The following is a 16,641-nucleotide window of genomic DNA, read 5'->3' on the forward strand; positions in this document are numbered from 1 at the left end:
GTGCCTCCCACCTCAATCCACCTAATATTGGGGTTATGGCGAATTGATGAGAGCAGGTGCTCCGTCACTAGGATGTATAAGAGAGGGGACAGAGGACATCCCTGCCTTGTCCCATTGGTGATTGTGAAAGGTGATGAAAATGTTCTGACGCACCCCCTGGGCCTTGGGACACCCGGAGCCGGACCCTTTTTGGTGGATGCTGGTGGTTGTAGTCTTCGTGGCGGCGACCCGGTTCCGTGGCTCAGGGCGGTCAAACCAGTGGCGGAACTATTTATGTGGTTTTGATGTTTAAATGTCCGACTACGCCACCCGTGGATTGCGGTCAGAGTGAACCGCCGCTACAGGGCAGACCGCTGAGGCTGGTGTTGTGGGTGCAGCAGAGCGTAGCATAACTCCCCACGGGAGGAGTATAGCCTCAGGGCAGTGTATGCGGAGGATGGGGGTGATGGTGCAGGGCAGCAGCAGTAACGACACGGAGTCAGTGATGCAGTCCAGGGCCTTTACTCACAGTTCTTATTATCCAGACCACGTCTGCAGGTAACGGCTGCCCACGTCGTACTGTGCTCACCAGGTGAGGGGCTCAGACAACTCCCAGATAACTTTGGAGCACTTCACAGGACTTCCTTTGTGTGTCCTTTGTCTGGCCTTTCTTACCAACACTTCTGTCCGGCTGCCTCGGGCCTCCTCTTGGTAAACTTGGCGCCAGTTTCCCTGACCCTATGTGGTGCCTTCCTAGCGGGTGTAGCGAGGGGCTGCGCCACATAAAATGTCACAGCCTCCGGTTTCTAGCTGAGGGTCATTTCCTGCCTCCACTAGTTCGGGGACCGGTCTCCCCCTTTGGCCTGACCCCTCCACGCAGGTGGATTCGGGCGTGCGGTGGCGACTCGCCCGTCCGCACCCCTGGGATCCCTTCATTCCTCGTTCCTGGAGCCTTCTCCGCTCCTCTTCCTTCCTTCTCCCTCTTCCAGGCCTGGGCCTCTGTTACTAGGCCCACCTCCGGAGCAGAGCTCATGCAGAGCCCCTGCTCCCTGCCACTTCTGCTCAGACTTCTCTGCACTGAACTAAGATGGTGCCCACCTTTTATACTCCCTTCTCAATGCACCCAGGAACTGCTTCCTCCCTGCTCCTGCACTACAGGGTTCCCCTTCCTCAGTGTTCCCTCCCCCCACTCCAGCCAGGGACAGGGACTGTCGTGCCCATCTCAGGGGCATATTGGTCGCCCTGCCCCATGGCAATGTGGTGTAATGCATGCAGGTGTCAGGTCCTGATCCACACTCCATCCTTACCTGAGAGTGAGATATCACACCTCTGGGTGAGGTGCAATACGTCTGTAGCAACCGAGCCCTCAGGGTGCTACAGTTCCATTTATCTTCAGCCTAGGTGACGTATTGCGATACAGGGCCGTGATTTTGGCTATAAAAGGGTCCCCTAGACCCCTACCCCAAGCTTTTTAAGAGAATCATATATGGCGTGCCAGGAGACTCTATGGAATGCTTTCTCAGCATCCAACGAGAGTATCTAATTACAAATTTTTAACTGCATCTAGCCCAGGAAATACTTTGTGCCTAGTAGCAGTGTCTGCTAGTCAGCGGATTATCCCGGCTGTTAAGCAAGCTACACCACCTGTAGTTTAGACACTTAATTTTTTCAAAGGAAATGCTTCGGGACCATGGGATACTCAGTGAAGAGCATCAGGAGGCACCCCAAGGCATAGGGGCTGGGACTGGCAGTAGGATGCCTTGCGGTGGACAGCCGAGCTCGATCCTTATAAAAGCTTTTTAACTGCAGCAGCTTTAGTGGACGCTACTGGAGCTGGAATTACGCGGCTGCTGGCATGAGACTTGCCCTCCAATAGATCCTTGTAAATGGATTTAAAGTGTATTCATTCAAATTAGAGAGACAATTTAAATTAAAAAGCTTAGAGCTGCCTCCACCACAGGGGGGCTCGCTCGACCCACCAGCGGACAGGCACCAGTATTGGGAGAGTGGGGCTGGCCGTCAGGGTTCACCGCGGCTCTGGCACAAACCCGGCGACACGGAGGTGGCACGGGCAGGAGCGGACTGGCCGTGTCGGCTTCTCACTTTTTGGATTTTAGAAGGGCATGACATGCCTATATCTGTGTCTCCCCCTCCTTTTACTCCTCCACCTCTTTTATTTTCGCATGACTATATGTACTTGTCACTTTTCCATGTGTTAGTTATGTCTTCTGAGCAGTTTGTCAGCTTTTGGACACCTTTGAAGGTGTTTTCTATGTGTTTCTATGTGTTTTTGTTTGCCTGCCATTGGTTTTAACGGTGTTCGAAGGTGTTCGACGAACAGTTCGACGAACAGTTCGGCGAACACACGGGTGTTCGACGAACCGAACTGAACTCGAACACTACGGGGGTGGCTCAACACTACTCAGGACATCTTGAAAGGTCCCTGACTCCAGCCATAGCTGTTCTGTTATTTAGGGGGCCCTTTCTCTGTCTGGTCTCACACTTTCTAGACGGCTGCCCTCTTCTGCTGCTCAGATGATGCGGTCTATCCACTCACAGTCTAACGAGATTCAACTGTTCTACCTCTCGCAGGTAGTTCACTCGGTACTCTATCAGCATGCTCATATATGCAAGACTTTCTTCCGTTGCTACAGCAGAGAATGACACCATGCCGTCTTCGTCTGGTATCCAGTCCTGACGATCACGTGGACTGCTTACTTTCACCACACCAGACTTCTTGACCATCATCTGCATGGCTCGACCATTTCTCCCAAAGAGCTTTCTCACCAGAACATGAGGCACCTGGATGACCTCTTCCCGCAGACTGTGAGCTTTTCTCATAAGCTCCAGTTGTCTAACGGCTTGTTCCGTCTTCAACCGGAGAACCCGCTTCATGCGAATACATCACCAGTGCATGTCACTTAGGATAGCCACCCTCTTCACTGTGACTTCGGTCGTGGACAGGACTACCAGCTGCTTAGCTCCTGAGGTCAAGTACACCTTACAGGCTCCCACGGCCTTCTTAAACTCCTCATGCATGGACTCACTGGTGCATTCTTCCCTCAAATCCTCGGGTACATCTACGAGGCACTTGTACCGAGATGTTTCGGTCTCACCAGTAGTTTCCAGATGATCAACCAGCTGAGGTTTCAGGGACAACTGACTTCCAGCTTCTTCACCCTGTATGGTTCCCCTGAGCTGACTCACAGCTACAAATTCACGAATTTCCGTCCTGACTACTTCCATTTCATATTTATCTTCCGTTAACCCTCTCTTAGCTCTCCTCAGGTCCACCTTCTCATGGTATAAGGGAGTGAGTGCAACGTGTTTGCACTTTTCCTTCTCCAAGGAGGCCTCGTTCACTGAGTGATACTTTGCCAGGCGACTTTTGAGCCCGGAAACTTCTTCCTCTAGCTCCGCCACTCGCCTCTCAGCGGCCCGTCTCTGAAGCCCTTCCTGCTTCAACTGTTCCTTTAACAGTAGAGTTCTATCAGACCTCTCTGTCTCCAATGCGCCCACTCGGCTCTCAACCGCCAGTCTCTCAAGCGAGAATTCTCTTGCTTCCAATGGGTTTGTAGCGACTCCTTGAGCTCAGCTCCTACATCCACCAAATCATCTGAGCTCACATCACTCGAGGAGGTATCTGCTTCATACCTCCCATCACCAGCGGCCAACTCCTGGCCCTGGTCTATGGCTTCTCTGATGGACTCCTCCATCTTTTCCCGCTCAGCTTCCATCTTGCTGAGCCTTTCCTTAAGGCACGTCTCTGCCCTCTGGAGATTATCACAGAACGTCTGCCGCTCCTTCACCTGAGCTTCCAGACCTAAGGTCTTTCTGCGGAGATCACCATTTTCACCATGGGTGTCTTGCAGAGTGGTCTCAACCACTTGGCGCTCTTGTTCTGCATCCGCCTTACCCTCCTCTAGTTTTTCTTTAACCTTGAGGAGATCCTCATAATCTCTCTTAATCTGTTGCAGTTCCTCACTGAATTTTTCATGCCTCTTTTCTGCCTCATGGTCGTGACCAGACACTTCAACTTTTATTGCCTCATTCATGGTGGATAGCTCCCGGTCTCGCTGGTACAGAGAGTCCTCCAGCCGCTCCTTCTCCTGCATTAGAGGCTTTACTTGGTCCTGGAATTGCTGCTGCTCCCTCATGAGTTCATCATACTCCTTTTTGGATTCACACAGCTCCTGGTTGAACTATTCGCGCAGTCGTTCTAGTTCCTGATCACGTCCAGAAACTCCATCCTGCCGCGTCTCCTTCTCAAGCTTCAACTGTAAAACCTCTCCCTTGATTTTGCGGCGGTCCTCTTTAATTTCGTAGAACATTTCCTTCCACTGGTTAATTTCCTCGTTGCTTCCCTTCAGGTCTCGCTGTAAATTCCTCACAACTTGGTATAATTTCTGCCTTTCAGTCTCCAGGCTCTGCTGATCTGAGGACACGATCTCCAGGTTTCCACATAGTTGCTGCACGTCACTCTGACACTGCTGCCTGATAGGCTCCAGCTCTTGGTCACGACTGGCCGCCTCCTCTTCCAGGGCTGTCCGATCCTTCTGACTCTGTACTGTACCGGAGGTTGCTACTGGCAACGTCACCTCCTCTTCTGCCTCGGAAGGAGGATCCACCCTTGAAACAACGGCACACAGCATTACATTTTTTTTTCTCTTTCAGCAAAGACTACAGGAGCAACCTTTTTGTGGCCCTTGCGCAGTCTACAGGATGGGGACTTTCTCACCCCATCTAGCCCCTCCTGACTGACCTCTCCTTTTACTTTCGTAGTGTCACCGTCAGCTACGAGGTCTGTGTCACTCCCCATGGTGTTGTGGACTAACAGGTCACCTCCCACTTTAACGTCACCCCCTTCTACTGGAGCTACCCTGTTATCAACGGTCACATTGTCATTTTTAGGAGGTACCAACCCACAACCAGTAACAATTTTCAGTTTTCTACACTCCTCACCTTTGTGAAAATTCGCCCCTTTTTTAGACTCCGCCCCCTTTTTAACAACCACACCAGCAGGATAATTTTTACAAAAAAAATCAGCACTAGTCTTAGGACTCAGTTCACAACATCTCTTACCACCTCCCCGGGCACTCTGGGACAATACTGGCGCCCCCGGAGAGTTCATAGAATGGTCCACTGCCGCCATTCTATATGTTGCCACAGCTCCTGCGGTTCCTGAACCATGTCCTGTAAAAGTTTCTCAAATACCTTCTCCGGTTTTAACCGGCCCTTTAATCGCTCAATAGTTTCAGACATATCTGCTGCTTCGTTCACAGCCATCGCGGTACGCTGTTCACACTAGAACTTCACCGCTCTCCCCGGAAAAATTTTTGTGGCCCCGCTGAGCCATAGAAAACCAGGTTTGAGTGCGAGGACAATTTTCCTAATCCCCGCTGAGGTACAGCAAGATGCTTTAAGCTTCGTGACCCCGCCGAGTCACAGAAAAACCGGATTTGAGAGCGACGACAATCTTCGCAACCCCGCCGAGCCACAGCAAGATGCTTTATCCACACTCGTCATCCTGTGCCGTTGCCTCTAGCAACCGGACTGCAGTTGCCCGCATTCTCGAACCACATGTAAGGCAGCGCTATTCATCATACTGGGGGACACTCGCTGCACCGGGTGAATTAAAGCACACATGTAATGTCTTTCCGGTATTTCACAATGCTGCAGTTTATTACTCTTCATAAACGGCTTATCACACAGTCCATCTTAGTTTATCACCGGCATGTTTACACACTTAACATCCGGGAGTCTTTCAAGTAGCAGACAGGCCCAATTGGCCCAAGTTACAGCCTTCAGCAAGGTACTAACTAAAATGTCCACAATAAGCAGTGTCTTTACCTTTGACTGGTTACAGCTGCTTCAGTCCCTTTGGTTTGCCACCACTGTGGCTTTGCGGCTTCCCAGATGGGGGTCTCTAGCCGTCGTCCCGTCCAAGGCTACTGGTATGTTTCACACACACAACATCCAGCCTTTGCCTTCCAGGACTCTTGCCTTCCAAGCCGGCTTTCCCTCCAAGGCCACTGGCATCTACACACAGGATCCAGCCTCGACCTTTCAGGCTGCCAGGCTTCACTGTACCACGGTGTCCCACATGGGAACAGGCCTCACGCCTAACACACTGTCTCAAGACTACCAGGGTTTATATATCCTGTAGCACACACACACATACACAGACAGGACCTTAGCTGATGTCACAGTCATGTGTTCAGACCTTCTGTGTGCAAAAGGACCTGTGTGATGTCACAGTCATGTGACCAGTCAGCTGAGGGGGAGGTACCTGGTCGGCCAAAACATACCCTGGACCATACAGTAATGCCAAGCAAGGCTCTGCATTACACATTCTTAACCCCGATTAGGTTAAGGGGGAGTCCGTTTGAGGCATAAACCGAAAGATTTGGAGCTGGCGGGCTTAGGTCGTCCATGGACCAGAACCTCTTGTAAAGGACGTCAGGCATTATGGTTACCTGTGATCCTGTGTCCAGCAGAGCGTGCGTCGGGATGCCGTCCAGCACAATGGACAGGAAAGGTCTTCCTCCGACGAACCTGTTGTACCAGTCTGATGGGCCTGGGGAGTTTACTCCTGGGTGTCGGCCCTCGGCCCCAGGGTTTTCTCGTTTAAAGGACAATTCTGGGCGGTGTGTCCGGTCTTGCGGCAGCGGTAGCAGGCAGGGTCCTTCTGTGGACGGCGCTGGTCACTGATCCTTGTAGAGGGTGGTGTTGTCCTCCTCCTCCTTCGCATCCAGGGGACATCCTCAGGGCTATCAGCTAACAGGATTTTCCCTCCTTCCTCAGTGGTCAGGGTTTTGCTCAACTGACGCACTTCAGAGCGCAGACTGTCCAGCTCTCTAGGGGACGTTGCTGGAACCTTGGCTTCAGCAGCCACTGGGGAAAAGGTGGGTGTAGCAGGCACTGGGGTAGCCCCACCCTGGTAACATTGGATGGCATTTGTTTCCAGGGGCTGCAGTCCTTTTATAGCCATGTCCTTAAGATTGTCAAAGGTGGCATCTGGATGATCTAAGGACCACCAACGCACCGTCCTGCTCTCCTCTGGAGACCTCAGTCCCCGGACAAACTGTTCCTTCAGCATTTTGTTTTCATTTTCGATGCTGATCGGACTAACCTGTTTCACAGCCCGCAGGGCCCCTTGAAGACGCCAGGCATAGTCCCGAACATTGTCCTCCGGTTGTTGAGAACAGTTGTAGAACCTCATCCGGAGGTCCGCCTCAGTATGTGTGGCACCCCAGGTCTGGTCGCCACAGTGGCAGCAATGTCATGTCTGAGAGCAGGTGGGAGGTTCCCTGGCTGGGGACAATTAGCATGCAGCACATCATGCCTCAGTCCAGGGAGGGGAGAAACCTGCCCTTTATAAACTGGATCTGGGGAGGGGTTAGAGAGACCAATGAGTCCAGCCAGAGACAAGTTCCACACAAGTTGCAGATAGGGACAGGTCAGCAGCAGACTGAGGAGTCCCTGTAAGCAAAGGAGGAACACGAGGCCAGGAGGGGAACTAGCAGAGTTCGTCCTGACCACAGACTTACTAAGCCGGACACTGGAGTCCGTGGCTGTGAGGGTTATAAGCCCAGCAGCAGAAAACCACCACGCAGGGGACTTCAAGTCCTCTGGACCAAGGAAGCCTGGAGGCTCAGCCACACGAGAGGGACCACTACTGCCCTGAAGGGGTGAGAAGCACGGAAGGCCCGAGTCGCCAGTCATACGGGTGAGAACAACACGGTACACTCAGAGACGTGGGCTACCACTACACTACAGCAGGATAGCCAAGAAAGAGTGAAGTCAGCACGGTAGGCCTACAAACTCCCCCTGACCAGCAGGATTTCCCAGTTGCTCTCAGACTGACCAGGCCTCCATTGTTAACCTGTATTCCGGACGGGTTCCTTAATACCACCAACAGTAAAGACCCTGAATTGCATGACAGACTCCGTGTGATTACTGCTGCTCCCGCGCACCATCACCACCAACATCCCTATTTGCTGCCCTGAGGCTATACTCCTCCTGTGGGGAGTTTTACTATCCTCTGCTGCACCCACAACACCAGCCTTAGCGGTCTGCCCTGCAGCGGCAGTTCACTCTGACCGCAATCCACGGGTGGCGTAGTCAGACATTCAACATATAGACTGCCATTTGGGTTGACCACCCTGAGCCACGGGATCGGGTCCCCGCCACGCAAGGACTACAACCCCCAGCATCCACAAAAGATCCGGTTCCGGGTATCCCCACACACACGCGGCCCAGGGGGCGCGTCATATGATCCTCAAAAACAGTCTGTAGCTTTTTAAAGATTGCGGACACTGACTCTTGGTCTGCGTCTGACCATGTTTCCACTTCCCGTTCCTCAGCACCAGTCAGTTGTCCTAGTACAACAGTGGCCCGCTGCTTGCCTGTCATAGAGTACATGTCCAAGGTACCGCATATCTTTTGTTTGAATCCAGACAGGGTATCTGGTTTACCGTTGTACTGGGGGAGCCACTTTGCTCCAGGAATGTACGGTAGAGTTATGGGCTTCTGTACTGCGGGAACTCTTCAGAGGAACTCAACTGCCTAGCTCTACCTTCCCTATTTATATCCCTAACAGGCTCCCTCTTCTGGTCTGAGGTGGAAGGTGGAGATGTGTGAATGTTTATTGGGACCTCTTGTGGAGGAATCCATCAATGCACTCTTCTAGGATCTGTGATACCAAGCGCAGCTGGGTGTCACAGCTCCATATTACTGGACCATTAGTCACAGACGAACCAACCCAAGAAGGAGACGTCCAATCATCAAATGATAACAAACGAAGAACTTCTATTTATAAGTGGCCACTGACAGAGGAGGTGAACGAGCCCACAGGAGGAAGAGGTGGGAATTCTCAACAATAGCCACTAAATGGGAAATAGGTCAACAGGGGTCAAAGATCTAGGGAGAATGATGGGGGTATCGGTGGCCATCAACAGAGATGGCCAGCAGGGGTGGGGGAGAGGTGTCACCAACAGTGATGGCCAGCAGGGGTGGGGGAGAGGTGTCATCAACAGTGATGGCCAGCAGGGGTGGGGGAGAGGTGTCATCAACAGTGATGGCCAGCAGGTGTGGGGGAGAGGTGTCATCAACAGTGATGGCCACTCCAGCAGAGGTAGGGAGGGGTCGGCCACCAGAAGCAAAGAGAAATAGTAATGCCCAGAAGAGAGCTCATAAGTTGCAGCCCGCAGAAGGGGTAGGCGAGTAGTGGTGACCACCTCAGTGGGGGCCATCAGTCCGCTGTCCCTCTGTACGGACACCTGATATCACACTGCTGACTACTAACGTGTGCAGTATTTCATCAGTGGCCATCAAGCTTTTCCAGGCTCCTGAAGTCGAGTTCTGCAGTGATCCACCGCTGCCATCATTCCATTGCTGATTTACCATGAAGGAGTCTGGGAAAGTAGAGTGCCAGCACTTTCCCTGTGATTCCGGGGATTAGCGGAGTATGTCACACCCTATATGTCTGCAGAGCACAGGCGCCGCCGCTCTCGGGCTGGAGACCGATCTCCTCCATGGAATGTGCTGAAATAAAAGAGCCTCACTTGTGATGCGCCCACCCAGAGCGGGAACATTCAGCAACACTCACCGCAGCGGCAGCTGCACCACAAACCCTCAGCCGACCGTGTTACGCAGCGCCCGGCGTCACTCACCACCACTACTGCGGCCTGGAAGGAAACCAACTTCACCCGACAAGTAAATATTATCAGAGGACACGCCGCGGGGTCCGGAGAGGGTCTGCAGCGCTGCCGGATGGAAAACATCCCCCACACTACATACTGACCCCACCCTCGTGGAACTGATCCGGTATACTTTTTCTTAAAGGGGAGTTCTATGGACATTAAAGGGATTTCAACTGACTATCTGGCCCCCTCATACACGGAGATTGGGGGCACATGCATCTCGAGATGAAGGAGAAGTTCCAAGAGTCAGACCCCAACAATACATGAACTGCAAAGTGTTCAAACAGCTACACATACCAGAACACGAACAAGTAGAGCAGCAGTGTAAAGCATGGAGTAGTGTCAGAGCAGCACAGGATTGTGACTACCTCAAATTCCTACAGCCAAAGCAGCTACGCTGTAGTCAGTAATCATAGATCTATCCTTACCGAGCAGACCTGCAGTGTAAAGCATGGAGGAGAGTTAGAGCAGTATATGATGAATTAAGACTACCTGACTCCAACAAATAATGCAGCTAAATTACAGCTACTGATCACAGACATATACTTGGAGCCGAGCTGCAGTTTAAAGCATGAAGGAAAGAGTCGCATAGGATAGATAACAGAGTATAGCGGTGTAGGAACACAGAGCAAAGCTGCAGTGCAAAGCATGGAGGAGAGTCAGAGTAGCACAGGGTCACAGGGTGGATTTTAGACTACCACAGTCTAACAGATAGATGCATCTAAGGCCGCAGACCGAAACAGCCAAAGGGCTGAAAACACTGGCCCACAAGCAGCATGGCCGCCCTCCAACGTCACCGCTATCTCCATCCTCAGGATGGGCTCATGCTGTATAGATGGGACTGTGTGCAGGCTCATACTGTATATAGAGGGTGCCGTTTGTGGGATCATACTGTATATAGGCGCTGTGTGTGAGATTATATTGTATATACGGGGGCTGTGTGTGATACTGTATATAGGAGGGCTTTTACCGTATAGAGGGTGCTGTTTGTGGGATCATACTGTATATAGGGGATTATAATGTATATGGTGGGCTGTGTGGGGGATCAATGTATATGGGAGCATACTGTATATAGGCGCTGTGTGGGGGATCACACTGTATATACAGAGGCTATGTTTGGGGGCTTATACTGTATATAGGGGCAGTGGATACTCATTGTATATAGGAGATGTCAGCATAGTTAATTTTACTCAATATTAATGTTAACATATCAATTTTAATTATTTTATATTGTAACATTAATATTGAGCAGAATTAATTTTAGCCTATTGGTTCAGCCACCACAACAGTCACGGCCGCTCATGCAGGCCTTCACGAAAATTAAATGTCCGCCCCTGATCTAAGCCATTACCATTGAACACAGTTGTGTTCTTACAGAGCAGAACAGCAGGGTAAAGCATGAAGGAGAGTTAGAGAAGCAGAAGAAGGATTTAAAGGGGTATTTCCATCTCCAAGTTCTTATCCCAATATGTAGTAGGTGTAATTAAAATATTAGCAAATATCTCCAATTAGAAATGTAGTATAGCTTTTCAGATTCCCCATGTTGCTTACCCCATGTGTATTATAGTAGCTTAGGTATCCAAGGTTATGACCACACATATAGTGACAGTTAGATAAAAACAGCTCTTAGTGGTCGTAACCATGGATACCTAAGGTCCTGCAATGTCTGCACATGGGGTAAACGACATAGCAAATCTGAAGAACTATACTACATTTCTAATTGGAGGTATTTGCTAATATTATTATTACACCTACTACATATTGGGATATGATCTTGGAGATGGGAATGCCCCTTTAAATCCTTCTTCTGCTTCTCTAACTCTCCTTCATGCTTTACCCAGAGCAGAGCTGCAGCGTAAATCATGGCAAAAGGTCCATTTTAGACAACTGCAGGCGCCAACAGACAAAGCAGTTAACCTGAAGTGACCGATTCCTAATAGAGCAGAACTGCAGTATAAAGAATGAGAGCTAAAGCAGTTGTGATGAGACAGGAGGTGGTTCAGACCCCATTACACAATGCAATGATCTGGAGTTGACGCGCCCCCTGGGACATATTCCTTTTTGAGGGGAATACCCGGCACCGGATCAGATGGGGGGTTGTAGTCTCCGAGCGGCTGTGACCCGGCCCGTGCCCAGGGCGTCAAACTCAGTGTTATGTGGCAGTCCTACAGATGTTATTAAGAGTTCTTTTGTGTCGACTACGCCACCCGTTGTGATGCGGTCACTGTGGCCGCCGCTGCAGCAGGGTCCGCTGAGGCTGATGGTGGGTGCGCAGCTTGGTGGGATAACCCCCAACGGGAGGGGTATAGCCTCAGGGGGGACAGGTGCAGAGGATGGGGGTTGTGGTGGTGCAGTGCAGACGGCAATGAAGACAGAGTCGGGTTGTGCAGTTAAGGGTGTTTACTTACTGCAGATGTTGTACTGGTCACTCCAGCTTCGAGTGACCACCCGAGCCGTGCTGCGTCCACCAGGTCCTGGATCCAGCCAACCCCCAAACAAGTCCGGAGCGTGGCCCTGAGCTCTCCTTCTGTCCCGTTCTCTGGCCGTCCCCACCAGTGGTCCACCTAGGTCCAGCTCCCTCGGGCCTTCTGTTGGGACACCCTCGGCCTTGGGTTCCCTGACCCTTCATGTGGTGTGCCTTCGGGGTGGATGTGATGGGTGACCGTGGCAAACGCTGCCCACGGTCTCCGGTCTCTGGCTAGGGTGTGTTTTCTGCCCCCACCAGCTTGGGTTCCGGTACCCTGTGCCGACTCTTCACCCGCTGTTTATCTTTGGGATCTTGGCGTCCCTTCTGTTCCCCCTCTGGGTCCTGCTTTCTCTGCTCCTCTCTCACTCTGGGTCTTTCTTCTCCTCTGCTCGCTGACTGACTTGTTCTCTGCATCTGACCCTGTTCTTAGTTGGTGCCCACCTTATATACACCCTCTATGTGTGAGCTCAGGTGACCAGCACTCAATGAGCTCCTAACTTTACCCAGGCTGCTCCCCCTATCTGCCCCTACACTACTTGGGATGTACCACCCCCCTCCCACTCCAGCCAGGAACAGACTCGGTCGTACCTGCACATTTCTAAGTGGGAGTACCGTCGGCCTGTTCCACGGAAATGGGATGTGTGTAGTGCATGCAGCCTACCGAGCTCAGTTCCACACTCCATCCTTACCCGGGAGTGGAATATCACACCTCTGGGTTGAGGTGCAATACCCCTGTAGCAGCCGAATCCTCAGGGTGCTACAGAGTCACCGATCACAACTGTGTTCCAATAGAGCAGAGCTGCAGTCTAAAGCATGGCAAAGGGATAATACCAGCCTCCTGACCCCCTGATGGGACAGTAGATGGCCTTCAGACCCCACATTTATAACAGGAGTTGTGCTGTGAGCGCAGACGTTCCTTAGCGCCTCCTGGTATCATTTACAGGCTCTTATCTATTATTTTCAGGAGTTGATCAGATTTGCCATTCCCCTGTGAGCCCTCATCATCAGCCCTGCACATAATACCACTAATAATGGCTTTCTAATGTCATAACATTACCACCGCCGCACTTCACCGACGCCGCTCACTAACCCATTCATGTCCTGACCACATCAGGAGGTCGGCTAATAGCAGTAGTCATCCAACACGTGGTGGCGACACTAGAAGTACCAGCACGCCCTGGCAGCCGCAAGGCATTTTTTATTATAACTTAGAAAATTACAACTGCCACATGCATTGGCATAACTATAGTGGGTGTATGAGCCCTGGTGTCTGGGGGGCCCAGAAGGTCCTTTTTGACCATATGAGAAGACATTAAAGACCTGTGATAGTTGAGGGCCCTGTTGGAGATTTTGCAATGGCATCCATGAGCTTCAAGTGACAGTTTTATTGCACAAAAAAAGAAACACAACAAGTCACAATATGACGCTTGACAGCCAGTATGTAATCCCACCATATGGGTCATCACCCAGCTTTCCCAGAACCAGATCAAGTGTCATATTGTGCCTTGTCTAACAACCAATCAGAGCGCAGCTTTTAGGTTTTCAGTCATTCTGGAACCATGAAAGCTGTTCTGCGATTGGTTGCTGAGGGCACAGGCTTGGAGTAAACATGCCTGAAGCTCCCTTAGCAACCAATCACTGCACAGATTTCATTTTATCATTGCAGTTTGAGAAATGAAAGACAAGTCTTGATTGGTTGCCATTGTAGCGCCCCGAGGGTTCGGCCGCTGCAGAGGTATTGCATCTCAACCAGATGTGCGATATCTCACTTCCAGGTAAGGATGGAGTGTGGATCAGGACCCTGACACCTGCATGCATTACACCACATTTCTGGGGGCAGGGCGACCGATATGCTCCAATTGGAGCACGACAGTCCCTGTCCCTGGCTGGAGTGGGGGGAGGGAACACCGAGGAAGGGGGGACCCTGAAGTGCATAGGAGGGAGAGGGCAGTTCCTGGGTGCACTTAGAAGGAGGTATAAAAGGTGGGCACCATCTTAGGTCGGGGGAGTCAGAGAGAAGAAGTGACAGAGTAAGGGCCTCTGCATGGGGCTCTGCTCCACAGGCAGGCGTGAGAGAGCGGCCGGAGCCTGGAGGAAGGAGAAGGAAGGAAGAGGAGCGGAGGAGGCTCCAGGAACAAGGAACGAAGGGACCCCAGGGGTGTGGACGGGCGAGTCGCCACCGCACGCCCGAATCTACCTGCGTAGGGGGGTCAGGCCAAAGGGGGAGACCGGTCCCCGAAACTAGTGGAGGCGGGGAACTACCCTCAACTAGAAACCGGAGGCTGTGACATTTTATGTGGCGCAGCCCCTCGCTACACCCGCTAGGAAGGCACCACATAGGGTCAGGGAAACGGCACCAACGTTTACCGGAGAAGGCCCGAGGAAGCCGGACAGAAACGAGGTCACTGGCGGGGTATGACAGGCCAGAGAAAGGACACACAAAGGGGGTCCTGTGAAACGCTCCAAAGTTATCTGGGAGTCGGCCGAGCCCCTCACCTGGTGGGCACAATGCGACGCGGGACGTTATGACCAGCTGGAGTAACGTGGATAAAGAACTGTGAGTAAATACCCTGGACTGCATTACAGGACTCTGTGTCGTTACACGCACCATCACCCCCAACATCCGCATTCGCTGCCCTGAGGCTATACTCCTCCCGTGGGGAGTTATACTATCCTCTGCTGCACCCACAACACCAGCCTCAGCGGTCTGCCCTGCAGCAGCGGTTCACTCTGACCGCAATCCACGGGTGGCGCAGTCGGACATTCAGCATATAGACTGCCATTTGGTTTGGCCGCCCCGGGCATGAACCGGGTCACCGCCACGCAAGGACTACAACCCCCAGCATCCACAAAACGTCCGGTTCCGGGTATCCCCACACACACGCGGCCTAGGGGGCGCGTCACTATGAGCAACACTTAAATTTAAGACAGTATGAATAAGCAGGCCTACATCTATCATAACCTTCTCCTGTACCTTACGCAAGTGGTTTGAGAAATGAAAGCCAACTTCTTATTGGTATAAGGGCACCATTATCATATAAATAGGTTTCATCTATCAAAGCCAACACCCTTGGCAACCAATCACGACATTGCTTTCATTTCTCAATCTGCCATGCTAAACTGAAAGCTGAGTTTCAATTGGTTACTAGGGACAACACTAATAGGAGGCGGCCTAAAAGGGAAAATTTTGGCCCTTAGCAACCAATCAGAGCTCAGCTTTCTTTTCTCAAAACACTTTTACAATGAAAGCTGTGCTGTGATTGGTTGCTATGGGCAATAAAGACTTTTATTTTAATAGAAAGTTTTAATAAAGCGAGGCCTATTGTTTCTATAGGAAGTCATTAGTCATAAAGAAATGTAATTAACTTTTTTTTTCCAGAAACGACGGACTGCCGGCTTGAAAATAAACTTCGCTATCTTTCACCAAAGTCAATTATGCCGGGTCTTTGTGCATGAACGTATGGCACAATGCGAACCGGAATAATCATCTGACTGAAAATGAAATGCTCCAGCCGGATCCGTCTGAAGCCTTTAATTACATGAGAGGAACTCTTTCTCTGAAGTGATTAGAAGGAGGGGAGGTCAGGTGACTCACGGCGGCCGCAGCTCGCAGCTGCCCCGGCTAATGAAGAAGAAGCCCCAAGAAAGAAAATTAAATCCGGGGCTTCTTCACGTTATCTACAAGTCGGATTAATATTCCAACATATCCCACAAAAATAAAAAAAAAATGAAAAAAAGTCAATTTTTATTTTTTTAACCCGTTTGGTTCTTTTTCATGCCTTCTTCTCCGATCACACCCAAAGCTGCTTTCAAAATTCATGGTGATATATCAGTTTGGAACCCAATTAAAGAGTTATTTTCCATCTTCATAGATGGACATTTTCGGGTACTGCCCGGAAAAACGAGAACTTTTGCAATTTACTGCTTATTAAAATTTTCAGCAGTTCTTAAGAAATTAACAGTTTTTCCTTTTGTTTACAGCTTGTTGCCAAGGAGACCGACCACCGCTGCTGTCAAGCTCGTAAGCGCTGTGGTGAAGCTGGCCGAGATTCGTAGGCTACAAAAGGAGAGGTCAGAAAAATAAAAATCTCTTCCAAAACTCTTTAAAGGCTACGTGCACACGGCATATATGTCTAGGTGGAAATCCGCCTGGAATCTGCCTGAAAAAGCGCCGAAATAATGAACATAATGCACTACCGGCGGATTTTTCCTGAAGTGGCTTTGATGTGTTCCCCGGCATCTTAGGGCTCATTCACACACAAGTGATATAAGTGTTTTTCACAGAGTCTATGGGGCTGTTCACATGCTCGTGATCTTTTGCGCGCAGATATGTCCGATGTTGATCCGAGTGTCGGATCAACCGCAACATAACAAGTCTATGGCTCAGAGGAAAAAGTAAAAATAAAATAACTAATATCAGGCAGCACTCGGATACCATCCATGTGCTGCCCATTTTTCACTGACAAGAGATAGGAGAAGCTGGAGAATAAA

This window comes from Phyllobates terribilis, unplaced genomic scaffold, assembly GCF_046119375.1.
Source record: "Phyllobates terribilis strain yellow unplaced genomic scaffold, ASM4611937v1 Scaffold_1__5_contigs__length_1240528914, whole genome shotgun sequence".
In the NCBI taxonomy this organism is placed as follows: domain Eukaryota; kingdom Metazoa; phylum Chordata; class Amphibia; order Anura; family Dendrobatidae; genus Phyllobates; species Phyllobates terribilis.